At 35.0% G+C, this 26,981-nt stretch overlaps 1 pseudogene across 2 annotated transcripts; it reads left to right on the top strand.

Annotated features, from left to right (window-relative positions):
• Window positions 1–8,645: 8,645 nt before the first annotated feature.
• On the top strand, window positions 8,646–25,747 carry LOC143257597 (hexosaminidase D pseudogene; annotated as a pseudogene). Of its 2 annotated transcripts, none has more exons than XR_013031962.1 (2): window positions 8,646–8,896; window positions 20,209–25,747. The product of XR_013031962.1 is annotated as a hexosaminidase D pseudogene, transcript variant X1 (transcript). The 2 variants fall into 2 exon arrangements; XR_013031963.1 differs by lacking the exon at window positions 8,646–8,896 and adding an exon at window positions 18,273–19,338.
• The last annotated feature ends 1,234 nt before the right edge of the window (window positions 25,748–26,981 follow it).

The raw sequence follows: 26,981 nt of genomic DNA, 5'->3' as shown, positions 1-26,981 counted from the left end.
CATCGGTACTCTCTTGGATCAAAAAAGCCTGCCTGGTAATCTGAAATTAGTGTTTGAAGATGTGTTGAAAATCGTCAATTTCATCAAGTCCAGGGATGTGAATTCGCGCATATTGAGGGAGCTGTGCAAGGAAATGGGAGAGCAGTATCAAGTTCTGCTCTACCACACCGATGTTTGCTGGTTGTCACGAGGCAAGGTTGTACGTCGAGTCATTGAGCTCCGAACGGCTCTTCAGGAATTTCTGAAACAAGAAGAATCTCCTTTTGCTACCAAGTTCACTGATAAGTAGTGGCTTGCTCGACTTTGTTACTTGGCTGACATATTTGCGGAGTTGAACAGTGATAATTTGCAACTCCAGGGCCAAAACACGACTGTCATTGATGCCCATCACACTGTGACTGCATTTCTGGGAAAACTGAGACTCTGGATTCGACGCTTGGAGAAAGGAGTGATCGCTCAGTTTCCCACCCTAGACCAGTTTGTTGAGGAGAATAGTTATGATACTGGATCACTTTTACAGACCATCAACAAAGAGATGAGCGACCATTTGAAGGGGCTTGAAACAAGCATGCAGCACTACTTTCCAGAGAGTGACCTAAAAACAGCCAGTCTTCAGTGGATCATTCATCCCTTTTCTGTACCTGATGAGGCCATTCATGATGATGATTTCCCTGCAAAGGAGAAGTGGATCACAATGCGAGCAAATGAAGCCTTGAAAGTCAAATTCCAAAACCAAAATGCAGATTCCTTTTGGATTTCACAACTAGCTGACTCGCCAACTCTGTCCAAGAGAGCCTTGAAGTTGTTGGTATCATTCTCAACAACGTATCTGTGCGAGAAGGGGTTCTCAACCGTGCTGGGGATGAAAACAAAAAAGAGGACTCGCTTGAATGTTGCAAACGATGCCAAGCTGGCACTTTCAACCACAAAGCCAAGAATTCCTAAACTAGCTTCAAGTATGCAACTTCGTCCATCCCACTGATGTTCTTGACATCTTTGGCAATATTCATTAGAAATGCACAATGATCAAACACAATAATTAAAAGTGTAATTCAGTGTAAATAAATTATATAAATAAATTGTAAATAAATAAAGTGTAATAAATAAAGTGCAATATATCTCTAGTTTAATTTAGCCATATATATCAATGTTGAAAACATTTTGTGAAAGGGGTAACATGCTTAATGTGGCATGTTAAATTGGGTAACAAGCTGAAAAAGTTTGGGAACCACTGTACTAGAGGGTTATCTATGCTAGCCATCCCTAATTTAGCAGTGTAAGAGTGGAGGGAAAACAGTTAGTCATCACTATTCACTGCCAGCTGTTGGACTACTATTTTACCAACGCATAGTGGATGAATTGAAACATTATAACGCTCCCACTGCTAAAAGGGAAAACATATTCGATATGACGTGGATTCGAACCCGCGACCGTCGGATTATGAGTCGAGTGCCTTAACCACGTGGTCATCCCATCGCGAAAACTACCTTCCAAACTAATTATTTTATAATTTGAAAAAAATTAAACATATTTCACAAAACATACTGAATATTAAATTGTGTTAGACGTCATCATCATTAAAAACATAATTAATAGCGTTTGAAACAGTTATTTATTCCAACAAAAAAGGGAAATTATTGTACTGTAATAGAGGCGTAGCTTAAAAATGGAATTTTGATCAGCGTATATAATCTTAGAAAGGTTCAGTTATATTTTTAGTGACCTACTGAAAAAAATTTGCTAATAAGTCTGATGATATGAAACAGTAACACTAAAGGTCAAACAATTTTATATTAAGTAGAAACATATTTGGTTTGTTATACAGAAAGTATATATCGCTCCTCTAGTAGCATGTTTAACGAAGTAATTCAACTTAGTTTTGCTTTAAACATCGCGTTTGTTTGTTTGTTTTTCTTAGAGCAAAGCCACATCGGGCTATCTGCTGAGCCCACCGAGGGGAATCGAACCCCTGATTTTAGCGTTGTAAATCCGGAGACTTACCGATGTACTAGTGGGAGGCGAACATCGCGTTCCAGAAGGTTTTGTTTTTAGTACAAACCTATACGATTGGGTACCTGTGCGCTTACCACCATAGGTAATCGAACTGTAGATTTTATCGGTATAGGTTGCTAAGCTTACATGGGCCGTCGCACCAAACATGCTCGCTCTTTATTAGGGACGGCTAGCGCAGTTAGCTCTCGAGTAGCTTTGCGCAAAATTAAAAAAGAAACAAACAATTAACAATGGAAATTACAACTTACTCATAGATGAAGGAAACTGTCCCGTTACCAAAAAATTTCAATGTTTTACAATCTTCTGAAATTGATTTGTGTTTCTGACCCCAAAATAACTATCATTATAAATAAATAACTATATTAAAATTAATTTGGTGTCTGAAGATAGAGGTAAAAAAAATTATGTAACTTAGGTAGACAATGAATTATTATTTTAACATTAATCTCACTGTGTTTTTCTTATTTTAAATCATATCATTGTCCTTTATGAGAATAAATACAAATAACCATTTGAACTACCCTATTATATATTTAAACAAATCCACATTGCAAAATGTTGTATAATTTATATAATTAAAACAAATTACATTAATTTGGTTCTAACCAGCATTACAACATCTCAATGTCTTGTGTAGATGTGACTTTTCAGTTACTCAGGTTATTTTTTTGTAACAATGTAGGTCATTATTTGTGGAAAATTTATGTAAACTTATAAAATCTTCTGGAAAAGAATAAAGACTAAAAGTTACAAAATAAGACTAAACAGAAGGTTTCAAAGTTCATTCAGTAAGACAAGCTCTTTTTTTATTGTTATTCTTATAAATACGAGTGAATTAAGGTTATTAAAATTGAGTTGTTTAGTTTGGTAAGATGATTAGGTGAGCGAACAGTAGAAAAGCTAGACCTACGAAACAACGACTGGCTCCGGACATAGATATTAGAAGAATTAGTTGCACCCTGTAGTAATGCTTTTTAAACAGATAAATAGCGAGATTCAACTGACTAACAATATTTTGTGATAAATGCTCAAAAACTCTGCATTAATATTCTGAAATTAGGAATTTAGATTCAGTTTACAAACCTTTGGTGCAAGAAAGGCGTTTTTTCCTTGTGTTATTTTAACAATAAGAAGAAGATGGAGTCAAATGTTTTAAGTCTTTATGAATTAGTAATACTGACATTATAACTATCATTGATAACCCCTATATTTGAGTTATGTCGCTAATGGAAGTGTGCCAATGTTCATAAAAAATGGAATAGGTTCATTGTATTCTTCAAAGTAAAATATTGATAAAACTTAATAATTACTCTTTATAATGTAAACCTAATTGAAAGATTTCCATTTTACGGTTTATTTCATATACCCACTTTGTATTATGATGGTTATAGTCATTTTATTCCCTTGCGGCTTCTACAAATGAACTATTTTCGGTTGGAATCACATCAAATATGAATGATTCTGGTGTTGAACAACCCACTAAACAATATTGGTAACAACACGTTATGGATTGAAAACAAATTTTTATATGAGCAGTTTCTTGTAAAGCTAATTTTGGTAAGTAGATTTAAGTCTATATTAATATTAACTTGATGTATTTATTCTACGAAGGTACATCTGCTATTAAAACATGGTTATCATTCCAACATAACTGAGGGTTTAACCTCTAGAAACTGAAGGACACTTCTGTCATCCTCATCGCACAACTTACTTATGGTAGCAGTATCTTCTGGGCAGAACAGGAATTGTTTACTTAAGAATAACAAAAGAAGATTAAATTCAAATTGCTGGCATTTTGTACTATTCGTTACACAAACACCTGCAAATATGCAGAATAAAAATATTTTGTAGAGTAAATACTATAATATTATAATATAGAAAGACATGTTATATTTATATATGACTAGGCAACTTTTTTAGTACTTCTTCCTTGGATACCACTACAACTTTAAAATCTTTTAATTTCTTTAAAAACAAAGTGTTTCAGGTTTCTATTATGTAAAATCGTATTTTAACCTTTAGTTCAGGAATTATAAATTTTCTTTTGTAAAGGACCTGTTTTCATCTTCTTATGTAAAGGGTTACTTCAAAGATTTCTTACTGTAGAATTAGGTGGCTAATTGCACAATGAAGCATTGGAAATTCTTCAGTTGGAATAACAGTATGCTGTGTGGGAAACAGAGAAATAGTATGGGAATGCAATAAAATAAAATGCTGTGGAACAAACTCTTCAGGAACTTTATGATAAGCTCTGTCAAACTGTTTTGAAACTAAAAAAATGTATGAGAAGTTCCAAAAGTCAGTTTTTAACAGCAGCTGTTTCTTAAACCTGTTTTTAATAAACTAGTGTAAACTAGGTTATGTGTTTGTTTGTTTTTATTTAAATGAGAACAGTTGTGATGCTTAAAAGTGAAGTTCTTTTGACTTTTGTTATATTCTGTTAATTGTTAAAAGTAGCATTTCGAACATGCTTATAAAATTTGAGTAGTTATAGGTTTAATTATGTATTCATAAATAAAGAAGTAATTGTTTTTTACCAATTTTATTAATACAACTCTTCAAGAGATACAAAATATTATCTAATCAAAAACAAGAATGAAATCAGACTTAGAGGCCAAACTGGTAACTACACTTATACTGCTGACAAGAAATTTTCAGCAAATATTAATTCTAGTTGTTTATTCACTTTACTTCTTGGAATAATACTGAAACTGCAAAGAAATTAAGCGAATTATGTGTATTTGTATGCTAGATATACACTGCTGGCCAAAATCTTAAGGCCAATGAACACAAAGAAAAAATATGCATTTTGCGTTTTTGGACTCAACCACTTATTTGAGTAGAGCTTCGAAAGATGAAAACAAGAAAAGGGAAAATAAAAATAAAAAACTTTTTAGCATTTAATATGGAAAATGTGAACACTATAAAATTAGCCTAAATACTAGCTGGTCAAAAGTTTCTGACCATACTGACACGAAGCGTTAATCGTTAAACACGTAACGAAATTTAGTCATTTGTGTTCAAGCATTAGCGTTGGCAACATCTCTCACAGACATCTCCTGTGTTATATTGGGTAAAAACATGGCAAAAGCTAAAAGGTTGACAGAGTTTGAACATGGCAGAATTGTCGAGCTGCAAAAGCAAGGTCTCTCTCAACGTGCCATCGCTGGTGAGATTGGGCGTAGTAAAAATGCTGTTGCAAATTTCTTAAAAGACCCTGAAGGATACGGAACGAGAATTTCAAGTGGTCGGCTTAAGAAAATTTCGCCGGCGTTGAGCAGGAGGATTCAACGGGTTGTCCAACAAGACACCAGCCGATCGTCTTACCAAATTAAAGCCCTTACGGATGCATGATGCAGCTAAAGAACAATAAGACGGCATGTACAAGAGAAAGGCTTTAAAAATCGTAAACGTCTTAAAGGCCATGCCTCCTTCCACACCACGAAACAGCTCGGTTAAACATTGCAGAGAAGCGCCAAACATGGGAAGTAGAAAAGTGAAAGAAGGTTTTGTTATCTGATGGGAAAAAACTTAACCTGGATGATCCAGATGGCCTCCAATGTTACTGGCACGATAAGAATAGCCCACTGGAGACATTTTCTACACGACACAGTGGAGGAGGTTCCATCATGATCTGGGGTGTTTTCTCCTTCCATGGAACTTCAGGTTATACAGGGCGTCAAACAGCAGCTGGCTACATTGGCATGTTGGAGAGAGCATCCTAATTGACTGAAGGTCCTCGCTTGTGTGGAAATGACTGGCTCTTTCACAAGGACAACGCTGCAATCCACAATGCCCGCAGGACAAAGGACTTTTTCATGGCGAATAATGTGATTCTTTTGGACCATCCAGCGTGTTCGCCCGAAATATTTGGGGGTGGATGGCAAGGGAAGTCTATAGAAATGGACGTAAATTCCAAACAGTGCGTGAACTTTGTGAAGCCATCTTCACCACTTGGAATAACATTCCAGCCAGCCTTCTGCAAAAGCTTATATCGACTTATAGCGAATGTTTGAAGTTATTCGCAATGACGGTCGTGCAACTCACTACTGAGACCTTTAAGCATTTTCTGCCCTGTATAGAACTTCTTTTTGTTATGGTCTTAAACTTTTGACCAGCTAGTATTTAGGCTAATTTTATAGTGTTCACATTTTCCCTATTAAATGCTAAAAAAGTATTTTATTTTTATTTTCCCTTTTCTTATTTTCATCTTTCGAAGCTCTACTCAAATACGTTGTTGAGTCAAACAACGCAAAATGCATATTTTTTTTTTTTCATTGGCCTTAAGATTTGGGCCAGCAGTGTATGTCTGTTGCACAGCTGTTTATGATACTTTTCTTTAACACGTGATGAAGCATTTTAGGTAACTTATATTTTGCTCAATAGATGACAGAATTTCATGACCCATCACGTTAACACAGCGAGCTTCCTTATTCTGTTGACAAGACTTAGGTTTTTTATTATCATTTTATTGTATATACTTTTAAGTCATTATATGGATGAAAAAGTACAAGTAGTGATTGTTTCAAATATAACTTGAAAGTTTCATGATGGAAAAGCTACCTATTTACTGTTTTTATTTTTAAATTAGTAAACGATGTTGGTTTGGAAGCACACACGTTAACTACATACGATTTTATACAAAGAGAAAAATAAGTGAATGTTATATTCGTAATTCATATCCTTTCCTGTATGTTGATTTCATGTTCTAAACACTTAAAAAAGAGAATATTTTAAATTTTGTTGCTCTTTCTTGACTAAAATTATGTGTACAGTAAATTATACTTTTAGAGAGCCCTACACTACAAATAATTAATTTTCCATTTTCAGAGCATTTGTTAGATGTTCTAAGGGGTAAAATAGCATGCTGAGATGATAAAACTTTATAATTTTTGTATTTTTGTTTTCGTCTTACATAACTTCAATTAGATTTAAAGGATTTTTTCATATTTGTAATCTGATTATCATAAAGATCCCGAGAATAGCATGGCGTAATGGCTAGGATTCGCAGTTTGTAAGATTTGAAAACTAAATCCATCACCATACTTGCTCGCCCATTCAACTGTGAAGGCATTAAAATATGTGTGGTCAATCACACTATTCGTTTGTTCACGGTGGTCGTTCGGCCCGGCATGGCCTAGCGCGTAAGGCGTGCGACTCGTAATCCGAGGATCGCGGGTTCGAGCCCGCGTCGCGCTAAACATGCTCGCCCTCCCAGCCGTGGGTGCGTTATAATGTTACGGTCAATCCCACTATTCGTTGGTAAAAGAGTAGCCCAAGAGTTGGCGGTGGATAGTGATGACTAGCTGCCTTCCCTCTAGTCTTACACTGCTAAATTAGGGACGGCTAGCACAGATAGCCCTCGAGTAGCTTTGTGCGAAATTCCAAAACAAACAAACAATTCACGGCGGTCGATAATGACTAGCTGCTGCCTTTCCTATAGCCTATAACTTCAAAATGTATATATATATAGTAAAACCTGTCTAAGGCGGAATCGCACGGGACCGAGTAAAATTCCCGGCTTAAGCAGGTTTTTTCGACTTAGATAGTGAACATGCATTTCCTTACTTATGTATAATTTTTCAGCGGAACGTTATACTTGCTTAACTCAAGGGAAGTAAGACGTTTGTGAATAAGGTTATTATAGTGTTTATGCCATATTTATTAGAATAAGAACAAAAATAGACATTCAAAATATACATAAGTACACAAAATCTTAATCAAATTTATTTGAAGAAAGTGTCCAATTTCAACTGTTTCGTTTTCTTAATGGCTTTCTCGTGCGGTTAAAAGAGATCGCCAATGTTATAGTTTTTTCATGAAGTTCATTTTACCCCTTCATTTTTGCATACAATTTGATAGCGTTAATATAACTTAACACTTGCGATGAAGTTGGAATTTCTATTTCCTAACTATCTTTTCCATTTTGTTCATCTTCTGAATCTCTCACACTATTACCATCTTGCGATTCTATCATAGATTTTAAGTCAATTTCATCAGTTTCCGTTAAAACATTCTTGTCAAAGTTCACAAAATCATCTGCATCAATCTTCTCATTTCGAGTTTGGATTTGACAAGAATCGTCATAAAAAACAACTTCTTCACAATATCCTTTATTATCAAGAATAAATCCACAGTTCACGTTTCGCAGGTTCCTCCATATAGAGGGTCTTTTATAAGAAAAATTTTAAGATAATGCTGCAAAATGTTGATATTTCCGCCTTAGACAGGTTTTATATATATATAACAAAACTTTCAATGTAAAGCGACTTCGTTTGCTATTTTGAGGAGGTTTGCTGCTTACTTTATCAATTATTGAATTTTTTAAAGTTGGATATGACTTTTAAGTTCGCTAGTTTCAACGCTGGGCGAAAAGTATAATTATTGATGACGAGAAATCCACTCGAAATAAAAATGTATCTTAGAACGGCTGGTATGGGTTTAACACTTTTACTGATAAGGCGAGAATAAGATGACCTAGGAAGGTCGAAACGTTGTTCTCTCCTTATCAGTAAAAGTGCTAATACCCATACCAGCCGTTCTGAGATACGTAAAGTATAATTAATTTTTTGTCTAGAAGAAAATGCTTAAAACAACTGAGGTGGCGTATCATATGAATTTTATTTATGCTAATTTTTAAATCCTCGTTAGAGGACGCTATCACCACTACTGCATAACTCGCGTAATATTATCTTGGAGTTGAATAGTTTTATTATTTAGTGTTGGGGTAATAGAAAAATTATTAAATTAGGTTGTTCAGTATCACTCGTGTTGTGTTAAACAGTTTAAGCACGTGATATTTTCATTTTATGTATTTGTGTAATGAGAATAGGCGTTGGTGCTTCTTAAAATTAAATATATCGGTTGTGAAATTGAAGTATTGGTAAGTATAAAATGGAATTTTTACTACTACTAACAATAGAACTACTTGTACCACTAATGCTGTTACTGTATAATAGTATACTATTGTATATTATTACTAACTAATAGTAATAAATACTACTCATTCAGCCATTGTTACTATTATATAGTATACTGCTGTATGTACATTATACTTTTGATCAAAAAGCCAAGTATTAATATTTAACTGTAGATAACAGTATGGTAACTCAATGCTATAGACTCAGCGCAATGAATTTGCTTAGTGTTTGTGGTAAAAAAATAATTTTCAAGTGCTTGTGTACCAAGACTATGTTTAATCTCTCCCTGTGTAGAAGTATGACAGTGTATAGGGTTAGCAGACTACTGAAAGAAGGACAAAGATTGTGAAAATGGAGAAGAGATATGAAATTCGTGAATTAAAAAATAGCTATTAATGTTAGCTAAAAGTATATTAACCTGTTAATGTTAGTAAACTGAAAGTTGTCTTTAGCTGTTAATTTTAATCAAAAGAAAGGTTTTGTAACCCATTAAGGTTTGTTGGGTGAGAAATGCTTTAACTTGTTTGATAGTGAGATGAAAGGGACCTTAACCTGTTTTGTGCTAGTTTACTAGGAAAATGTCTTGTTTAATACTTGTAACTGTATAAATTGAGGTTTATTTAAAAATAAGAGTAACAGAATTGTAACTGTTGCTATGAGAGTTGTTAGAATAAAAGTTTTTCAAAACATGCAATCATAAATTTGTAAAGACTTAAGCATAGATTGTGTTTTTGTAGACCATTGATTTAGTTGAAAGTTTTTAATCTTGGATTTTTGAGTAGAGGTGAAAAAAATTTAAACAATGGATGATTTACACTTGTATACACAAATGTTAGAAACTGATCTGGTGTTTACGTAAAATTATTAATTTAATGGGAGTACAACTGCTGCTATAAAAGCTTATCATTTTGAATCCTATTAAGAGTTTTTGGATGAGTATAGTTTTGTAATTTTTCCACATAATGTTAATTCTCTGGTAATTTGTTTTTCTTTGCCAATAGCAAACATTTTAAAATTACAAAGTTTTGTAAAACTTGTACTTAAAAGTTAAAAAGTTAAAATAAAAGTTCTCATAAGTTAAAAAGATAAAAATATATTTTATTCCAAATACTTACTTGATGTCTTTATATCAGAATGTTTGTTTTTCTCTAGAATTTTACTGTTGCAAAACAAGTGTATTATGGGTATTGGCCCTCTGTATGTATTAATACTTATATATTGTATAATGCATCATTATACTATATATAAATCAATAATTGGAGAATGTGTTGGGTTAAAAGTAATCCAAGGTACAGTTAGATAAATAATAAATATAATTAAAAATAAATAATATTGAAACAGTGTGAAAGAAATAAAAAAAAAAAAATATTGGGTGTTTTCTGTTTCATGCACCACATTTGAAATAGAAAAACCTTTTGAATGTAGTTTTTAATTGTGATTTCAGAAATATAAATTAACATTTGGAGAAATGAAAATATTTTATTTTCTAGGTTAGGTTAGTTCATGTGAAGTGGTATCAAGTTAGACTAATTAGTAAATAATTAGATGTTTATTTATATAAATAAATTAAAAACATTCCTTAAAATTTAAATATTTGTATTTTTTCCTTTTTAAAAACCAATTCTTTAATTTTTTTTTTGTATTTTTGAAATTAGCAGCAAATTGGAAGTAATGGCATGTGGTTAAGAGATGTAACGAGCAACATTGTGGAATCAATCATAACATGATTAACTCATATCTGTGTTTTTATGGTGATGTAAGAGTGAATATGAGTTTTTCTTCAAGCAAATGTTTAAGAACATTTCTGAATTTTTGCAATGAATTTGTACCACTGTATTTAGATCTTTACCCTGACTGCTTTGCAGTTCTTTTCTTGAAGATATATATATGTATATATTATAAACAAAATATTCAAGCCATAAACCAAAACATATTAACAATTTTTTAAAATAAGCTGCACATTTTTTTTTTTTTTTTGAAAGAAAGGGATCCTAAGATACAAACTACAACATGGGATTAAATAATGTATCCTGCAGTGGGGATACACATGGTCTTTTTTTTTTTTTGTGTGTGTATGATGCTAAAAATGTCTTTTTTCCTTTATTTCTTAAACATTAAAAACTACATTCAAAATTTTTTTTTTATTTGAATGAGGTCCATGAAATATAAAAGAATCAACATTTCTTTCTTAATCTTTATAGGAAAGTTTATTGGTAGGTGTCACCACATAAGTTTAGTTAAAGTTTAGGGTGCTTTTATTTGGTGTTTAATGAAGTTAGTGGGTAAAAACAGCATGTGTTAGCCACAGTTGATTCATCTTGATATTTTGTGTAACTTATGTTTCACATCTTCAGGTTGAACTGTTAGTTTTAGTCATACTCATAAGACAGCTAAACCAGAATACATTCCTGTAGAGTCGTACAAACTTGACGAGACAGTTGAATCGCAGTACGCTCCTGTAGGTCTGTTTTAGCTGTAAAACATTATAAACTTACTGGTATAGGTTAATCCTCATGAGTTTAATGCGGTACTTAAAACCTTTTATTAGAATAGAAAATTTTTAACATTTAACTTTGAAGAAATGTGTGATGAGAAAGTTAAGGCATAAATTAATAACTAAAAAAATAATAACAATAAAAGAAAAAATAAGTTTTGGAATATTTTCTGTATAGTCCATCATCTGGAAATTTTGTTTACTTCAAAACCCATTTGAGTAAATGTACATAAGTATGATATTCAATGTGTTAGTGTTTCACTTCAAGCACCACCTACTACTTCCACCTAAAATTCTTGGCAAATTTCATCTGTGTGGAAACTTGTTTCATTTGCACTTAATTATTGCTGTCCAAATTAATTTCCTGTATCCTCCTTTGACAGTGTCTGATGATAAATCAAGAAAATGTTCACATTACGTAGGTTCTGACAATAAATGAAGATAACTTACGATACTGCTATTGATCTCTCAGTTTGCTCCCATTCACTATTCCTCCATTTTTCATGGAGGGTTGACAATATACCACAAGGCAGTGATTATTTTCCTGTAATTTTGAGAGAGACTGGCCGTGGTCAATGCTACCCAACTCACGTGCCTCGGTGGAAGCTGAATCAAGTAAACTGGCTCTCTTTCACTGCTCTTGCAGAACTTAATGCTGACATTGTCTGTAAGCCATCAGTAGATGACTGTGTGGCAGCAGTAACTGACTGTATTATACAAGCAGCTGCTCAATGTATTCCTAAAACCTCAACACGTTTTCCACTATATCCTCGTCCATGATAGAATCCTGCCTGCCATATGGCACGGAAGGCTCAAAAATGAGCCTGGGATACTTTCTGTAGATATCCCACACTCTCGAACTGCATCACTTTCCAGTGGGCCCGTGCACATGCTTGATGGGGAAGACATCCAAGCCAGAAGGAATCTTTAAGTCCTCTACCACCAGTTCCAAAGTCATTTGGGACAAGATTTGAAAGGTCAGTGGGCAATATCACTCTGTCCCCATCTCGATCTTGCTCTCTGATGGCCAGGATTTGCTCATTTTTATTAAAATTTTTTTAATGGACAGGAGATTCCTAGTTTGTGTGGGTTCAACACTTTCCCGTTCTTCTCTACAGGTACTTGGAGTCCCTCAGGGGTGTGTTCTGAGTGTAACACTTTTCAGTATAAATGTTAATGCCATTACTGAACAACTCCCTCTCACTGTTGCAAACGGGCTCTATGTTGATGACTTTCACATCTCATGTCAGTAATCGAACATGAGGTATATTGAGCGGCAGCTACAGACTGCCCTCAATTGTTTACTGAAGTGTACCACAGCAAACGACTTTACCTTCTCTCTCTCTCACTAAAACCATTTTCATGCACTTTTGCTGCCAACAGGGTATTCGCCCTGATCCTGAACTCTGTATCGGTGATGATGTGCTGCCTGTGGTAAGCTAACCTTTATACCATACATCAAGCAGCTATGGATCAAATATACAAGAGCACTGAATATTCTCCATGTTCTTTCTTCCACCATTTGGGGAGTGAATCGATGTTCTATGCTAAAGATATATTGTGTTTTTATTCGATCAAAACTCGACTGTGGATCATTGGTCTATGACTCTGCCAGACCATTGGCCTTAAAGATGCTAGACCCTGTTCATTATCAAGGATTTTGGCTCTGCACTGGGGTTTTCTGCACTTCCCCAGTTGCTCAGAGCTTATACATAGTCTCATGAACCTTCTTTGCACCTTTCCCTTTTGCAACTGTCTTTACTATATACTTCTAAACTTCGTTCCTCACCAAAGCATCCCACCTGGGGTTGTATTTTCCTTCTTCGATGGGCCATACTTAAAGATGACCAATCTTTAAGTCATCTGAGAAAATTAGACACTCCTGATTGGAAATACTGTCTGCTATTTGCTAAACATCTTTCGAACCATGCTTCCATTCCTATTTATACAGGTGGTTCGAAATCAGGTGACTGTGTAAGCTCTGCTGTGGTTTATTGTGGTTGCATGCAGAATCCCCTCTACAGCTTCTGTGTTCACTGCTGAACTGTATGCCATTTCTCTTACTTTGGATCACAAGAAGCTAAGCAGTACTCAAACACCACTATTTATATTGACTCGCTTAGTTCTCTACTGGCCCTGGAATCGCTTCACGTTCGTTCACACCCTGTTCTCACTGATATTCAAAACCGACTGGCCCATTTCTCTTTAACATTTACTTTTATCCAGTTTTTCTGGATACCGAGTTACGTAGGTATTCGCGGGAACGAGATCGCCGACACTGCAGCTAAGTCGATCTGCTCTGGCATTATCACTGTTGTGGCTTTTCCATACATGGACTGTGGTCCCATATTCAAGGCTCGGCTCCGTACCAGCTGGTAGTCAACTTGGAGTGAGCAACACGACAACAAGCTTTATCAAATAAAACCCTGTATTGGACTTTGGCCGTCTTGCTTCCATAAGGATCGGAAAGAGGAAGTTGTTCTAGCTAGACTACGCATTGGTCACAGTTTTTTAACTCATCGTTTTCTTTTATCTGGAACTGATGCACCAGTTTGTGTAACTTAGATCACAATAAGCCACATTTTACTTTCTTGTCATACTGGCCATAACATCAAATAACTGAACCAGAACTGGAAAGGCCAACTTCAGATGACTGACATTGGTTTTTGTACTTATCTGTTAGTTTTCCTGGCGAGTTATGATTATTACAGTCACGCTACAGAAAGTTCTTTACACTTTGAATCGCTGTAGTTGTTTTCTTGACGTTGTACACTAATGTAAACGTTGGTTTTATGCTATTTATTTATTTAACTTACCTTAAATTGTTTTACCTTAATTTCCTTTTTACCGGACGTTTGATGCAGATGGCCTAGCTGTTTTGTTCCATAAAACATTAAACCAACCAATCAATCTGACCACGGTGTATCTTTATGTAACTACTATTAGATATTTCCAACGCTTTTTTGTGCGTGTTTAGTTGCATAACTTCTTTTTCTTGTGGTAAGTTTTATTTTTCATTTCGATGCCATCTGGTGTCTTACTTTAGTCTCTAGCAATGTCAACCTGCAGGACGGCCTACCAAGATAACTGCTACTGTATTAGCGGGTTATTGTTAGAACTTGTTTGTTTAAATTAGTTTAACGTTTATTGAAGATAGATGATGCATTACATCATGTGACACACAATGTATAACTAACGATACAGAGGTAAGACTTTGTGGATTTGTCACTGGTCCGCATACATTTATTTGGCCAAAAGCATTCTCTGAAGTTTAAACAACGGTTAGACTTGGGTGATACAGCTGTATAGACGTACACGTTCCTGTACTGTTTGGTCAAGTACTGTGAATGTTTATTTCGCGAAATTGGCATGGATCCAAATATATACCTGTTTTATCTACATTGCACCTTGCCAGTGGCGCGCTCTTTTGTTTCACAAAAAATTTACTGGGTGATTTTTGCTACCAAACACATTCAATGGAAATTGTATAGAGGTGTTTGTTGTTTTTGTTATTTATTTTCCAGGAGTGAATAACAACTTGTTTCAAAATTTATGTCACACATTTCTGTTGACAGTAAAATTTGGTTGTTTAAAACATTTGAGCTTAAGCTGGCATTGTTTCTACAAATGTAGTTTCACAGATTGTGTCCGTATAGCAATGATGGTCAGTTGTTTCATAGTATGAAGTATGACTGAATTTGGGCCTGGCGGTTAGGACGCTAGACTCGTTATCTGAGGGTCGAATCCCCATCACACCAAACATGCTCGCCCTTTAAGCCGTGACGGTCAATTCCATTGTTCATTGGTAAAAATGTAGCCCAAGAGGCGGTGGGTGGTGATGACTAGCTGTATTCCCTTGAGACTTGCACTGTTCAATTAGGGACGGCTAGCGCAGATAGTTTTCGTTTAGCTTTGCGCGAAATTCAAACCAAACAAACGATTGAATTTCAGGGCCGTGTGCAAAAATCTATAAAGAGGGGAATAGTTTAGGAGGAAGAAGGAAATTAGTACCAAAATACTTGGAGTTAAGAGCTGTCTATGTTGGGATATCCTGTAGTCAGGTCACCATATAAAACATCTTTAGACATACGTTTATCGTTCATTCTTCTTACGTGGCCGAGCTATCCGAGTCTGTGCTGGCTGTGAAGCAGGTACATGCTGGGGATATTTGCACGATGAATTGTTTGTTTTTGAATTTCGCACAAAACTACTCGAGGGCTATCTGTACTAGCCGTCCCTAATTTAGCAGTGTAAGACTAGAGGGAAGGCAGCTAGTCATCACCACCCACTGCCAACTCTTGGGCTACTCTTTTACCAACGAATAGTGGGATTGACCGTCACGTTATGACCCCACGGCTGAAAGGGCGAGCATGTTTGGCACGACGGAGATGCGAACCCACGACCCTCAGATTACGAGTCGCACGCCTAAACACACTTGGCTATATAATGAGGACAGATAGCCCTCGAGTAGCTTTTTGCGAAATTAAAAAAAAAAAACAACCTCCTCCCTCCACCAAATAAATCCTAATGCAACGTTAAGATTTACTTGTTATAACATTGTGTTTCGGGGTTTTGATTCGACAGCGGTGTGTTGCTTTGTACTAAAGCAAACAGAATCAATGGAACTTTTTTTACCGTGTGATTTTTTCCTGCTGTTCGTTTCACGTAATTTCCGTGTGTTTTCTGCTATGTAGTGAACTTTTCAAACTGAGTGGAAGATGTTATATTTGCTAGAAATTTTCAGATTAGAAATACCGAGTTTCACTTTGAGCTTTTTAATAGTATTTGTTATTTCACTTGATATATTTAATATTGTGATAAACTTAAATGTTGCGTTATAAAATCTCTTAGGAAGATTTATCGCTTACAACAGTGGTTCCCAACGTTTTTTTATGCCCCGCATCCCTAAAAATTTTTAATATGTTCTCGCACCCCTCACAGTAATTATTTATTTAAGAATAAAAGTGAATGTGGCCAAAACAAATTTTTATAATTAGTTTTTAATTATATATAAACAAAAACGAAACATTTTGAAAAAAAATTACAACAAATTAAAGTTGCATAAACCATACATGGCATACAAAAAAAAATTTTCTTCCATGCATGAAATGAAATTTCTTTGAATTTGAAATGTTCAAATGTTCATAAGCCAATTTAAATTTAATGACTTTTGTTCCTGTTTATTTCTTACGAGTTTTTCATAGCGTGGCACTTTGTTGCAAGTCTACCTGTGCACCCAAGCGATTTCTAGATTTTGTCTTGATTGACAAAAGGGCACTAAATCCAAACTCGCATAAGTATGTCATCGCGAATGGGATGAGCACATTTGGTGCTTTTTTACAAAGTCTTGGAAACATGTCCATTGCCGAACACCTATATTGTTCCAAAGTTTTGCTTTCAAACTGCATTTCAAGAACTCGATTTGTGCGCAGTTCAACAAGATCTTCCTTCAGTTCTTCATTATCCGACACATTATCCAAATTGAAGGAGTATGGATTCATAATCCACTCTTCAAACGTTTCCAGTTCTTCAAAATGTCCATCAAATGACTTTGATAGTATTTCCAAATGATCCACAATTTCTTCACACACACACACACATGGAATTAGGGACTCATCCTCATCTATCATTTCTTCGAGTGATGGAAAATTTGAAATATTCCCTTTTTTTAACTCGTCGACACCAAAGATGTAACTTTTCGCAGAATTTTAATGTTTGTTTTTCCCTTGAAGAGATACACTCAGGTCATGCATACGAGTGAAAATATCATTCAAATAGGCTAGCATTTGGTTGAATTCTTGTGATTCTATTTCTCCAGGGAGATAGTAATCACGTTCCTTCAGAAAAATTTTGACTACTTCTCGCAGTTCAAAGAAGCGCGTTAAAGCTCTCCCACGTGACAGCCAGTAGTGTGGAAAAGCAAAACTAAATGCTCACTTCCAAAATCTTCACAAAGCGACTTGAAGAGGTGGTGGTTCAGAGCGCGACCCCTAATCCAGTGGATGGTCATCACAGAAGTGTTAAGGACCTTTTTCAACTTTGGAGGCAATTTTTTTGATGCCAAAGCATGTCGATGAAGAAAACAGTGAGTACCTTGAAAGTGTGGAATCTTTTGTTTCATCAGTGCAAAAAATCCTGATTTATATCCTAGCATAGCACACAGAACCAATAATTTGGATATCTAAATCATATTTCACAAAGAAGTCCTTCACACACTGGAAGATATCTTTTCCTTTTGTGGTTGTTTTCAGATCTCATAAAAAGAAAATCTTCCATTATGGCACCATCATGACATACCTCACTAGTGGGATGAGTTGACTGCAATTTGCAACATCATTTGTCATCCAATTGGAGAGAGATTTTCAAGGGACTAGCCCTGATATCTGCGATAACTTGGTCCAAAATGTCCGAACTCAAATCATCAATTCGCTTTTGAATAACATTATTTGATAACTGCACTAATTTAAGCTTGTTTGAGGCTTCTTTTACAGAACAATTGTTGCCATTTCTAATGCACACGGTTTTATCACCTCTTCTGCAATTGTATGGGGCTTCTTTGATTCGGCTACTTTATACACCAAATGGTATGAAGCCATCAGCAGTGGTTTGTCAGCAGGTATAAAACCTAATTTTGGAAGGGTTGCTCGAGAATCAAAGCGGGCCCTTCTACCTTTCAACGATTTAACATCATGGCCTGCAACAGCTCCACCATGCCAGGTTTTTGCAGATCCTCAGTTGTTCCGATGCAAGTGAAACCAAACTTCACATAATCATCATTCCATTTCCTTTTCTTTGACATAATGAAGTTTTTTTGCACGAACACAGAATCAACATTGCACTGACTACCATAGCATCACGCATCGGTTTATATACTCTGCGAAACTTTCTAGAACGTTCTCGAATGTACGTCACATGACGTCACTGATTAATTCTGGATACTTCTGGAAGTTTCTCGAGTCACGATCACGTGAATGCATAACATAAATAAATAATAGACACTTTAAGATGGCGTTCACGAACGTAACCTAATTAGTTGTGCCGAGTATTTAGGTTACGTTTACGTTTCATGTGTTTGTTTACAGTTGTACATTAAGATTTCGATCTGCGCCGGTGAGGATAGAAACAATAGTTTATCGTAACAGGGTAAAAAGCTACGTCTGTAACAAAAAAAATAAGAAATATAAATCGAACGTAATTTTTGAATATATAGGACAGTACCCTTAATATAAACAAACAAACAAACTGAAATGTTATTTCGCACCCCTGGTTGGGAACCACTGGCTTACAGGGATCCAATACTTAACATAAGTATCATACTTTAGCAGGAAGTTAACCACTTAACTCAAGTGAGTTATTTTGTGGGTAGACTTCTCATCTGTCTATTTTTTTTTCTTCCATAGCCGTAGAGAAAATCGGAACATTAAACGTAAACACGGGCGTGGTTGGTTATTCGTGATGACGAAAAACCCATGAAGTAAAAAGTTATTCTCGTCTAGGTTGGTATGGGTATTAAAACATTAATTAAAATAAAGTACAGAACAATGTTTCGACCTTCTTAGGTCATCTTCAGGTTAACAAAGAGGGTCGAAACGTTGTTCTGTATTTCAATTAAAGTTTTAGTATCCATATCAGCCGTCTTGAGAATACGGGCGTGGTTAGATACACTTGCAGTATATTAGCTGTAGCTGAGAAAACTTGATTGCAGCTACAAGTGTTCATTTTATACCAGATGGCGCGACACACGTCCGAGCTTGATCAGTTGTAGCAAAGATAAGTAAAGATTTAAGTTATGTTTGTTTTTATAGACTGATAAGTGGTATTTTAAGACTGACCGACACGTCATTTCCACGTACCAAAAGGCGTTGCTTCGCACGAATCGTCCACAGAAAGCGTCGAGTTTTTAATACAAACGTAAGTTAATAAGTTGTAAAGTAATGCATGCATTGTAGTAGAAATGTTTTTTTTTTGTTCTTTTTAGAGCGATCAATTACAAGAGCGACTCGTTACAAGATAGACATAATTTTGTGAAGAATTTTTTTGTGTTTCAAGTACATTACCTTTTCGTTTATTTAACTTCTACATGCACTGCCATCTGTGGGTTCATCTTTACATAAAAATTAATCCTAAAATACGTTTTTTGTGTTGTTGTTTTTTTTGTAAACGCTTTGACATCTGTTTTATTTTCATCATTATAAATATGATTTGGATTCCTGGGAGCAAAAGTAATCGCAAATTACAGTTAAATGTCTAATTATTCTTAGCACGGAATTTTGTAATTTAGAAAAGCGAAAACTAAGCACTTTGGTTAATGAATTCGTCGAAATATATAATTAGTTAATACATTTGTCGTATAACCATTAAAAATAACATTTTAATATCATTTTATCTTACGCAAAATGATCGATTAAATAAGGCATGGTCTCAAAGTTTCCATATGTTTTTAGCTATGGTTAATTACTATAAGTTGAGAAAGCTTTCATACAGTTGTTGTGAATTCAGTAATCCATTTCTGATTTTAACTCGTAATAACGTGCAGTACAATGTGAGCTATTGGAAACTTTGCTTTCATGACATCTGTAAGAATTAAATGTTTTATATTTTTCCCAACACTATAAGTATACAAGGTTTTTAATTTTGTAACTATAAATATGCACTATATGTTTTTTCCATAACAAAAACAGTATTAGCACTCTTTTAATTATATATAGGTTAGTTAAACTTGGTTTCTCTGTTAGTCCTATTGCATACTGATCATTTACATTTTTTTTCATTTTCCATCAGGTATTAGATTTCAAGTTGAAAAATAGGCAGTATGAATGAGGTGTTTTGCCAGTACCTACAGCATTTAGTAGTTTCGGTCTGGAGGAAAAAATCCCTAGTGATCATGGCAGTTATGGTGACTTTTCTCCTTGTTATTTGCCTAAATTACAGTTCAGTTGGAGGTTGGAATAGAAATGTTCCCAAAGATGTTCTGGAACCTCAAGCTTTGAAAAGTTCTCAACAATACCAGAAATCTTCTATTCCTCGGAGAAATCTCTCTGGCCTAGCTCAAAATTCCAAAGTTAAAGGCAGTGCAGAAATTATTTCAGGGTTCCTGCCAAAACATCCTCGACATCATGATGATGAAAACCCTCATATGTTCAGAGACTCTGTGGAAAAGAGTAAGTTATCAGTTTACTTGGAAAGTCACCATGGTAAAGAAAAAAAAGTGGGAGATAGTTACATCAACATTAATGATGCAAAGCCTCTATCTCGTGACCAAGATGTGGACTCTCAAAGGTGGAAATTTCAAAATAATGCTAACATCCCACTAAAACAAAATCATATTCCTGGTTATCGATTAGTTCATCTTGATCTCAAAGGAGCTCCACCAAAAGTGAGCTATTTTAAAAAGTTATTCCCCATCTTAGAGCAAGCTGGAGCCAATGGAATCTTGCTAGAATATGAAGACATGTTTCCCTTCTGGGGGCTGCTAGCACCTATTGCTGCTGGAAATGCCTATAGTAAGGAAAACATTAAGACTATACTGACACTTGCTAAGGTTCATAAGTTTGAAGTAATTCCACTAGTTCAAACTTTTGGTCACATGGAGTTTGTTTTAAAACTGCCCAATTTTAGACATTTAAGAGAGTTGGAGAATTTTCCACAATCTGTTTGTCCTTCCAAAAATGAATCTTTGAAAATAGTTGAAAAAATTATTGACCAAGTTTTATCACTACATCCTAAAACCAAATGGTTACATATTGGTTGTGATGAAGTGTATCATTTAGGTTACTGTGGTAAATGTGCACAGTTTGATAGAAACAGTTTGTTCCTGAAACATGTCTCTAAAGTGGCTAACTACGCCCGGCAGAGGCACAGTGTCATCCCCATCGTTTGGGATGACATGCTTCGAAATATCCCCACAGAGAAACTGAAAGAGTTTCATCTTGGTTCTCTTGTAGAACCCATGATTTGGACGTACGTGAAGGACATCTATCGTTTTGTACCGTACAATGTCTGGATAACATATAGTGAAGTGTTCCCATTTATATGGGGAGCAAGTGCTTTTAAAGGTGCCTTTGGAGAGACTTTAACTGTACCTAATGTGAAAATGCATTTGGAAAACAATGAAGCTTGGGTAGAGACAATTAGTGAACAGTACAACAAATTTGAATCTTTTCGAGGGATTGTGCTGACAGGATGGCAGCGATATGATCACTTTGGAACTCTGTGTGAACTTTTGCCATCTGGTGTTCCATCTCTTGTAATCAATTTACTGACTGTCAATCAAGGATTCTTTGATCAACAGATTTTCAAGAAGTTCCACAAGATTCTTCATTGCACAGTTCACTCTCCTGCACCAGTAGAATTGAATGGTGATCCTTATCTATGGAATAGAGCATCCAGTTGCTTTTTTCCAGGGTCCCCTGTTTTTCGGATGACCCAGCAACATGGTGAAGCTATTAAAAAAGTGAACGATTACCTTTATGATGTTACTATTCACAAAGCTTGGCTCACAGAATATAACATCTGTCACAACTTAACTAGCCCAATGCGTGTAGATGAAGGCCTTGCTGAATATTCCTCAGTTCATTACCTTCTGACATCATTAGTGTATACAGCCCGGGATGCCTTACGTGAGGTTTTTGATGAGTACACAGTAGCAGAGTGGATAGAACAGAATATTTATCCTTACATCTCGAAGATGGAGAAACTTTGGAAAGATGGCATGAATCTGAAGAAAGCTAGAGTGTGGCCAAGAAGACCTTTAGAACCTCTTGAAGAACTAAAAAAATTTTCTGTTGGAAATGACTTTGTCCAGAACAAGGACTAAATATGTATCCAGATTTCAAGAAATTGTAGAACTTGTATATAAAAATAACACTTTGGTCTGTAAATTAGGTATCTTTTAAGAGAATTGCTTTAAAAATGAGTAATGTCAATATACTGAAGGGAAAAGTTGCATAGGTAAGAACTGTAGAAAGTTGCCTTGGTGTAAATTATTTTTATATACTGTAACTCTAAAGGTTTGAGGTTAAACTTTATCTTTTTTTTTTCTTTAATTTTATTCTCGGTGTCGACATTAATTGATTTAGGCTTAAAAATATTGATGTATCTTTTCAGTTACCATCAGAGTTGTAAATCTGTTTTGAATAATACAAAACAACTGTAAATGAGCCTAGCTCTTGTGTTTAGAAACATTGAACAGGAATAAGTAAACAAATGAAAGATAATATCTACATGTAAACCCATATATGACATAGTTTATATTTACTTAAATAATAAAAGCTAATTATCGTACTATTACATTACCCGAAAAAAGTTTTTTGGGCTTAAAATAAAGTGAGTATTTTAGGCTAACAGTTTCTCAGCAAAGAACTTTAACAAGACAATAATTAGATCAACACTTTAAAAAATTTAATTTAATCCGGTATCACATTAGCATTCTAGATTGAAGAAGATCATGCCCAAATAGAATCTGATTTATTACATTCATTAAGAGACCTGTGTAGAAAATGTGGATTATTAGGCCAAGCTTTTCTGACCATCTACAGTACTTGGAAGTGAAATAAAGTAACATAGAAGATGAATTGAGAAAACAAATGTGTGAATACCACTCGCATTTTCAGAAGGTGGTTATAAATGGGATAACTAAACTTAGAGAATTATGTTATATTAAGTGTTTTTCCTCTTTGTATATATATAACTTCATATTATATTTGATTTATATTCTGCCATCTGTAGTGGCTGGACCAATATTTTATATATATATATATATATATATTAATAATCCAAGAGTGAAGTGCTTGGGACATCTTGTACATTCTAATGGAGATCTGCCTTGGATGTTAAATTGTACATATTATAGGTTTAAAAGTTATTAGAATGACTTCATTTGTTGAGTTACTTTATAAATGCTGTTTTAGGTTATTTCGTTACTAACATACATTCCTGCAATACAGAAAATGGGCCTGAAAAAGGCCTTAGCATTGAGACCTAGGCATTATCTTGCTCAAGAATCAAGTCTTGAACAGCTTATTATAAAGTGAAAACACTTCAGTGTCTGTGCAGTCAAAGATCTCAATGAAATCTCTATCATATTACAGTTTTAATTACAGAATTAGAAGAAATAGCTTAGTGTATACTGACTTGATGTTTCATATTTCTTTGTAAGTAATTTTATGGTATTTGCAAATGTGTGGTCATACCATAAGAATTAAGTTTAGGTTTTTCAAGGCATTGTTCCTTTTGTAAGTACTGTTTTTAAACAGTATTTTATAAATAACTTTTTGAAAAATGAACAACTAATATTAGTTGTAACTTATAAACATTGAGAAAGGTTTATAACTAACTTAGTATTTTAATTTGGTAACTCATTTTTATACTGGGATTTGTGAATGTTAGTTTTTGAAGAGCTGTAGTTGATGTGTTAATAGTGTTGTGTTTCGTTTACTTTTTTATTAATGTCTTTAGTTGATTTGATAATCATGGTGGTATTTAATTAATAAGATTCTTCTTTGACTTGTTAGACATAACAGTTTGGATGGTGTATAAAACAAGTAAGACAGCTGTAAAATAGTGTTAACTGAAATTAAAAGCTTAATGTAGGTATTTCCACTGATAACATGGAGCACCAGTTTTGAAACTGGAACTAAACTTCATATAGTAGAACCTTATGACTTCAAAGTCAGAATTTAAATTCACTTGTGAAGTTTGTAGCATATTTTTGTTAGATGCTCTAAAATAGGTCAAGAAAATATTTGGTATTTTAAATCACCATTCAGTTAAATTGAATGGTTTTCACTTGATGACTCATAAATTAAACAGAAGTGAATAGATAATGCACAGTCAGATATACTTAGTTTTATGTGTGCAAGATATATCTACTCAGTTATGTTTATATATCATTAAAACCTTTGGACCAGCTTTGAAGGATATCACTGGAATTAGTCTTAGTTGATGGTGCAAATGTTTGAATATTGTTGTGTTGTTGCAGTTTAATAAAAGGTACCAGCTTTCACATAACTAGAAGTATGTATCAGTAACTTTGTTAAAAGACTTTATGATGATGAATTATACACGGTTACCAGATGGGACTACTGTTTAGATTGTTTCTCTGCATTTTCAAGGAGACGATGTATCAATTTGATCTATTTCATGGGTCTGTGAAAATGTACCTTAAAGGTATGGTTGAACATTTTTTATACATTCGTATATTTGTTTGTGTATTTGTGTATACAATGACGTTAACTTGGACAGTTACTTTTTCAATTGCATGTTGTACTTGTACGAGGGCTGTTCAAAAAATACGCGGACTGACGTCATAAAACAAAATGTACTTTATTTAGAAGTTACAGGTCTGGGACCCCTTCAAAGTACTCTCCTCCCCAAAGCACACACTTATCCCAACGGTGTTTCCACTTGTTGAAACAGTCCTGATACGCTTCTTTTGTAATGTCCTCCAGCTCCTTCGTCGCATTTGCCTTAATCTCGGGAATCGTCTCAAATCTTCTTCCTTTCAAGGGTCTTTTGAGTTTGGGGAACAAGAAAAAATCGCAAGGAGCAAGGTCAGGTGAGTAGGGGGGGGGGGTGAGGAAGAACAGTGATCGAGTGTTTGGCCAAAAAACTCACGAGTTCTGAGGCACAAATTTCGCAGCAACGCGGTGCATCTTCAATTTGTCGGTCAAAATCTCGTAACAAGATCCAACTGATATCTCGCACTCTTCAGCAAGTTCCCTGACAGTCAGACGTCGATTTGCCCGCACCAGGGTGTTGATTTTGTCGACGTGTGGGTCGTCAGTTGACGTGGAAGGACGTCCAAGACACTCATCATCTTCAATGGACTGTCGACCATCCTTAAAACGTTCATGCCACTTGAAACATGCCGTACGCTTCATAGCAACATCACCGTAAGCCGTGTTAAGCATAGCAAAAGTTTCAGTCGCAGATTTTCCAAGTTTAACACAAAATTTCACAGCAAGTCGTTGCTCCTTCAGGTCATTCATTCTGAAATCCGCCAAACGAAAAAATCGCACTTCACTTAAAACCGCGTAGCTAATACACAAATGAAGATATCTGCAATCGGGAAATGGCGTCGTAATCAGCTGATCTGTGCGAACCTAGCGACACCAAGCGGATTCACTTGGAACCATCTGGAGCCGCGCAATTCAAACAGTCCGCGTATTTTTTGAACAGACCTTGTAAGGCATATAATATATAAAGTACTACTTAGTATTTTTAGAAATTTAAAGTTTTCTAGAATCGCTATGCCTATTGCGTTTGTTGAAGCTGCAAGTGTAAGGCTACATTCAAAAATAAAGTTATTCTGTTGTGTGTATCTCCTAATATCCATCTTTTGTATAAAATATACATATTTTTACTGCAAGTATTACTAATTTACTTTGTTATCAAGTGAAACAAGAACCTATAAATATTAAAACCACTTTCAGTTCGGTTGATAATATGGCATTCTCCATAGTACGTGGATTTCTCTCCGAGCAGCTATTTAGAGCTTGCTATCTGAAGATTTAAAGGAAGCCAAATTACGATGTGTGTGAATATTACTCTCAGAACCTCAACGGTCTCGTCATGAAGAAGGTTAAACACAATTTTTAATAACGCGCAACAATCACACAAGGTTGAAACGTTGTTCTGTACTTTACTTTAATTAAAGTTTTATCACCCATATCAGCCGTCTTGAGAATACATTTTTACTTCAAGTGTTTCATGTCATCACGGAAGACCCAGAGTAAATGAGTTTTTGGTGAGTTTGTTGGATTGGCCAAGGAGAAGTATGGGAATTGAAACCTTTTGGGGTTCTCTTTCACCAGTACAATGTGTGTGTGTGACCGACCCTCCCCCGAATAAGCAATATGGTAAAAAAACAAAAAACTGTTAAATCTAAAATAAAAACAAACCTTTAGTTAAAATATGAGCAAAATCAAAGCCTTGTACTTCAAAATAAAATAATCAAAATTCTGAACAAAACTAAGGTCTAATCTCTAAATCTCTTAATAGTTTGAATGACGTAAATCCTGTTAAATAAATGAGAACCTAACTTTTAGTACAAAACACAGTGACGTCGCGAAAAAGATTGCACATATCGCACCTCGCCATGAAGCTTTCTTCCACTAGATCGGAAGTGCAAGAGTGGGCGAAAGCCAGACCATTACTTGTAATTGCTAACATAAAAACAGATTCCTGTTATGGGTCATCGTAAGTTATTTTTATGCAAGCAAATAAGGTTAACTGTCAATTAGTGGATTAATCCATGTTTTAGGTAGATTTAACATCGGGAAAGTTAGATGTGTACATCTGAGTAAATTCATGTTAACTGAACTGAAAGAAAAAAACTTCAAAAAGTTTGATATTAACTACTTGAATACAAAATACATGGTACTGCTTTTTACATATTCATCCCCCCACTACTACAGCGGTAAGTCTACGGATTTACAACGCTAAAATCAGGGGTTCGATTACCCTCGATGGGATCAGCAGATAGCTCGATGTGGCTTTGCTATAAAAAAAAAAACACACACGCCTTCAATATATTCACCATTCCTCTTGGGTTT

The sequence above is a fragment of the Tachypleus tridentatus genome, chromosome 7 (assembly GCF_004210375.1).
Source record: "Tachypleus tridentatus isolate NWPU-2018 chromosome 7, ASM421037v1, whole genome shotgun sequence".
In the NCBI taxonomy this organism is placed as follows: Eukaryota; Metazoa; Arthropoda; class Merostomata; order Xiphosura; family Limulidae; genus Tachypleus; species Tachypleus tridentatus.
The sequence above is the reverse complement of the archived record's forward strand: the minus strand, read 5'-3'. Positions and strand labels throughout refer to the sequence as shown.